A 5,993-nucleotide genomic window follows, 5' to 3' on the forward strand; every position below is an offset into this window, starting at 1 on the left:
CGACTATTGAAAGCTACAAATGTAATTGCAGTGGAAATTCATTGTCAGTTGGTCGAAGTCTAAGGAAACGAAGTGATGAGTCGTCACATGTAAATTTGAGGGTTGGGCTCCAAAAACATTATGAAGCCTAACTGATCATTCAGATGATCAATATGCATATAACTAAGAATGTTTCTCTCTCTCTCTGAATTAGCCTAAATTTAATGAACCCATGGTAATTTAAACTCATTTAACAAATTCCCTGGGGATTTCATGAAATCAGTGGTTACACAAATTCCCTGTAACATATACAGAGAGAGAGAGGGAGCGAGAGAGAGAGAGAGAGAGAGGTATCAATGACTGTATGTTTACGCATGTATGAATGAAAACATATATTAATAGTGTCTCAGAACTTTTTTTTTTGTATGCAAGGAAGAAGGAACCAAAGACCATGAGCCTGCAATGACAGTTCCTTCCAAGAGAAAAACAAAATACAATAGAGAGCCAAATTCAAGATCCGATCATTTCGAGATGCCTGGACACACTGCGTTTGAAAGACTGGAGATCATAGGCAGCAGGAAATACAGACAGAGGGAGACAGTTCCAGAGTTGACCTGTTGCATAAATGAAGGACTGGGAGTAACGGTTAACTCTTGCATTAGAGAGTTGGACAGAAAAGGGATGAGAGTTTGCTGCTAGACGGGTGCTACGTGCCCGTCGTAGAGGTGGAGGAATGCATGCAGACAGTTCAGAGGAGCACTGACCATTGAAGCAGCGATAGAAAAGAGATAATGATGCAACAGTGCAGTGAGGAGACAGAGGTTGAAGGAAGTCAGTAAGAGGAGGAGAGTTAATGAGACGAAAAGCCTTTGACTCCACCCTATTGAGAAGAGCTGTATGTGGGGAGCCTCCCCACACACGAGAGTTGTAGTCCACACAGAAAGATAAAACTCCTGCATAGAGTCAACAATTGTGCAGGGGTAAAGAGAGAACGGAGTCGGCTTAGCACACCCAATCTCTTGGAAGCAGATTTTACAAGAGATGTAATATGATCTTTCCGAGATAACTCCCGAGTAAATGAAACCCCAAACATGTTCAAGGATGATGCAGGATTAAGTTGAATATTATTAAACATTAGTGGGTATACCTGCGGAAGATTTTGTCGGGTTAACAGGTATAAGAACTGAGTCTTAGATGCATTAAAAACAACCAGATTATTTTTACCCCAGTCAGAGATACGAGATGAGAGTCTTGTGTTGTGGAGAGGCAATGTTTCCTTATGCCAGTACATACCCAGGAAGAGACACCATTTCAGGTTCAAAATTTTTTTTATGTGTGACTATAAGACTGGTTATATGCAAGACATAGTCTTGTACACTGGTGCACAGACAGACATAATAGAAAATAGTAGTATTGGAGTCTCAGAGGCCGTGGTGAAGACATTGATAGAGGAGTACCTTCATCATGGACATGTGTTGTACCTGGACAACTGGTACACTAGCCCTCTTCTCGCTCAGTTCCTCCACCAACACGACACCCGAGTCTGTGGTACAGTAAAGAGAAACCGTCGCCATATGGTCAAGGTTGGGAGGAAACTTGACAAGAACGAGTTGGTTTTCTTCCTGGCAAATAACATCCTTGCCACCCTGTGGAACCACAACAGGGAAGTTTGCCTTCTGTCCACTGTACACCGCCCCCTGATGCACCGCACAGACTCTGTGGATCACCGCAGCTAGAGGAGGCACCACATCTAGAAACCGGAGCCGGTACTGGACTACAATATCAACATGAGGCAAGTGGATCAGTCTGACCCCATGATTTCCAGTGTGGAGTGTGCCAGGACCACGATGAAGTGGTACAAAAAGCTCTTCTTCCATTTGCTTGACATCACAGTCCTCGACACACACCTTTGAGGGGTTTGTGAGGGACCTGTCTCGTGAAATTATCGCCAGGTACGCACAGGACAGGGGCCCCAAGCCTCACCCACACCCCCAGTGCTCCCCAGACTCCCCTACGTCTCTCAGGAAGCCACTACCGGAGCAGCATCCCTCCTCAATCAAACCGTCCTAGACCCCAGCAGCCACTGCCATGTATGCAAGCACTCAACAGTAAGACCATCCACTCATAGAAAAGACACAAGATACGAGTGTGTAGACTGCAACGTAGCGGTGTGCCTTGAGCCAAGTTTCAAAGAATATCACAATCCTACATTACTGTCACTGTGTGTGATTGCGATTATATGATGCTCACTGAAGAAGTAAGGCCTGTACATATGCGATAATATGACACTCAGTATAATAGTAAGGCCTGTAAGTATGTGATAAGAATTATATAAAGCTGAAACGGGTGTAAAGTTAGTGGGAAAGTATTATATAAGTTGAAACAAGCGATACAGCGAGTTCATTCACTGTGTAAATATGTGATAATGTGACGCTCAGTAGAATAATATGGTCTGTAAATATGTGATAGCAAGTATATAAAGTGGAAACAGGTGTAATGTTAGTGGAAAAGCATTTTATAAGTTAAATAGAGTGTAAGTTGAAACAACAGTCATAGCAACTTCACTCCCTATGTAATTATGCGCTAATATTACGCTAAATATTATCGTTAGGCCTGTAAATATGTGAAAAAAGTTCTTTAAAGTGGAAAAGGGTTTAATGTTACTGGAAAAGTATTATGTACATTGAAAAAATAGAATGTGAGTTGAAACAACAGTCACAGTGAGTTCACTCACAATGAAAATATGGGCTAATGTTATGCTCGACTTTATCGAAAGGCCCGTAAAAATATGAAAACAGTTCTCTGAAGTGGAAAAAGGTATAATGTTATTGGAAAAGTATTATGTAAGTTGACAAAATGAAATGTATGATGAAACAACAATGTTAGCGAATCATCTGTGAACAATTTGGGCGATCCGGTAGGTTCGCCCGATGGAACAATGCTTATTTCACCTCTATTTTTGTATGAAAACCAATATACTCTTGCACTGCATGTGTTTTGGTTTGTAATAAATAAATATCTACCTATTGTGATTGGTTTCCCATACTAATCCCTATCACAGAAAACGTGACAGCAGCAGAGCACCTCCATAGAACACAGTACCAGGTGTAACGAAGGTATACCTGAGTAGGCCACTTATAGACCCGGTGACCATTTTCTTTGTAATTTTCATTTGTTTCTCACCCAAAGCGTAGGGTTGAGCCAAAAAAATTATTATCCAAAATTGGTCGGGACTGGGGGAGTCAGTGGTGAAAAAGTGATCAGGACGGGACGGGTTAAAATACAAAGAGGATAACAGAACAGAGAAAGCCTGCACTGACATCTACAATGCCTCACCATTACTCTCTCTCCTAGTGCCTCTCCCATCGACAATTCAACCAGATACCCTTCTCTATGGAATTACACCTCTCGGCCATGCCTACTTACATTAGTGACAAATGTGAAGTGATAAAATGTTACTTACACTGGTAGCAGTGGTAAAAACGAACCAACTACGTTTCGCTTACATTGGTTAAAACGGTAAACAATGATAAAGTATGCCTTACGAGTTTATACAAGGCACATTGAAAATCAACGTACAAATTACAATCAAAATAATCTAGGACTACAATCAATCCACGCCTAATGAGTTAATACGCAGCAGACTACTCTCCTGAACCACTACAACGGTAAATAACAGAGGTAAACGAACCGACTGTGCCCAACATGGCAATTTCATGCAGTCACAAGTAACAAGGAACAAACGAACAGAATAAACAAGCAAAGCAGAGAGCGTCAGCTGACGGAGCTTCGACGAAGCGTAAATTCGCCCATAATCGCTCCTAACCACCTCCACCACAACTCCACGATTTACGGGAAACAATAGCAACGATAAACTACGTCTATCAACAGCTCCACAAGCCTATAAGTTAATCTCAGCAAATAAGGAAAATCAAGCAGCAGAAGTTAAGAAGAAGAATAGAGAACAAAGAAGTGAAAAACGACAAACAATAACAAACAAAAGTGAGAAAAGAGGAAGTGCATCTGTACTGTGATAGTAGAGTTGACCCGGCATGGTGATGTATCAGGACATCTAACCTCCATTCCTCCCTCCTCCTTGAACCTCCACCACCCTCCACCACGATCTCCATCTTCTCCAACACTACCACCACCATCATCTTCTCCACCACAACTACCACAGCGCAGACAACGAGTCAGCAGTGTCATCGTTTGCCAAGAGCATCATAACACGTCAATCAGTCCAAGTGCCTGACAACACTAGCCCGCAATCCTGCACCTGCCTCCCTGCCTGCCAGTCTGCCTACCCCACAGCGATGACACCGAGTGCTGACACAGTCATACCAGGATCCTGACCTACCTCAATCAAACCCTACCAACACCCTTAAAACAACATCACTATTATCACCACCCCACAGTTAATATCATTGAGTCGAATATTTACTCTATTTGTTTAATAGTACAACTTCATTTACTTACAATCTTACGTATATATAGTGATAGACACTATGTATCCTTACATGAACATATGATACATACTGTACATATGAAAATCTAGTAAGACCAAAGAATTAAAATATAAGTACACACATATCCTTCATATTACAGCGAAAAGGAAAATCAAGTGAATATGCCTAACACAAATGAAGCTAGTAACAGTATGCTATATTCAGCCACACACATGAGTACTTACAATCTATACCTAAAGATGAATTTAACCATTCGTTAGTCCTGTGGGGTATTAAAACGTGGTTAGTCTGGTTGGGTGTTACAACACCCCAATACAAAAATACATGTAGTGTAGTGATACTGACATGTAAAATATATTCACACTGCCGCTTCAGCATAACTCTGCAATCACTAATGTAAAGATTGAATGCCTTGTAAGTGGTGTTTATTAATTTATAATAATAAAATACAATATATTATATCACTAAAATATAACAAATGGACTCATATCTCATTTGTCAGGTAAACACTCACAGGAAGATACATTTTGTGATTTTTAAAATCAGTAAAATGATAAATATTATGCAAAAATACAAAAAAAAATCTATATTACAATATAATCTAAATAGTTAGTTTGATGAGGTGACTGGACACCCCAGGGGGGGAGAGTGCCCCCCTCTCTCACAACAGCAGAGGCAGGACTAAACCAATCCACATGGTCCTTCCCGTCAAGTTCTGGAACGGAGAGAAATATTCGAATTACCGGCTAGGAAAAATGAGCTTTTACAAAACAACTGGGGTGCCAAAACACCCCACCTGACTAACGAAGGGTTAAAAAGGAGCAAACATATCAAGCTGACTTCAAAACCATTGGAGGACTATAGTATCAAGTCATGTGTGGTACAAATGAAACTAAGTGAATAATGTACATATTGTATATATAATTTTATATAAAAAATAACAAAATATAGGGTTACATATTGTCACGGGGGGACGTGAATTTAAAAATTTAATGCTGATATTACTCGAAAGTAAAAACAAGGAACTGACTTGTGAAAATCAAGTAGTGAGCTTTACTTTATGCTAGCTTACTTCGCCTATTCTCTAAAGATGAGAATTTCATAAACTTTCCCAACAGTACACAGCAGAGACTATCTACTCACGAATGTTGTATCATTAGTACTGTTAGCCTCTGAGAAAGTGTGATCTTTACCCCCTGACAATCAAAAAATAATGAACAAGTTTTTGTTGATGCTTAACTCCTGACTGGCATAACGGATTTAATCCGCCCCATGCCAGTGCCATTTAACCCCTCCGTGGCCGAAGGCCCGAAATTTTCAGTGCATGCCAGGCCGACGCCGGGTCCATTATTTGAAGTTTCGAAAACTGATTTTTTTTTCTTGCCATATTGAAGAGAAAGCTCAGATGCACTTAACAATGCAAATCCCTGCTTCCTAGACGCATTTTGTGGCTTGCAATGGAGCGCGGAAGTTTCAGAAATATCGGCCACCGATATCGCCGCCCAGGGGTCTGCTGCAACGCAACTGGGCAGGTGTTATTTTTTTTTT

This window comes from Coenobita brevimanus, chromosome 27, assembly GCF_032717465.1.
Source record: "Coenobita brevimanus isolate Jiangsu-jjx chromosome 27, ASM3271746v2, whole genome shotgun sequence".
In the NCBI taxonomy this organism is placed as follows: Eukaryota; Metazoa; Arthropoda; class Malacostraca; order Decapoda; family Coenobitidae; genus Coenobita; species Coenobita brevimanus.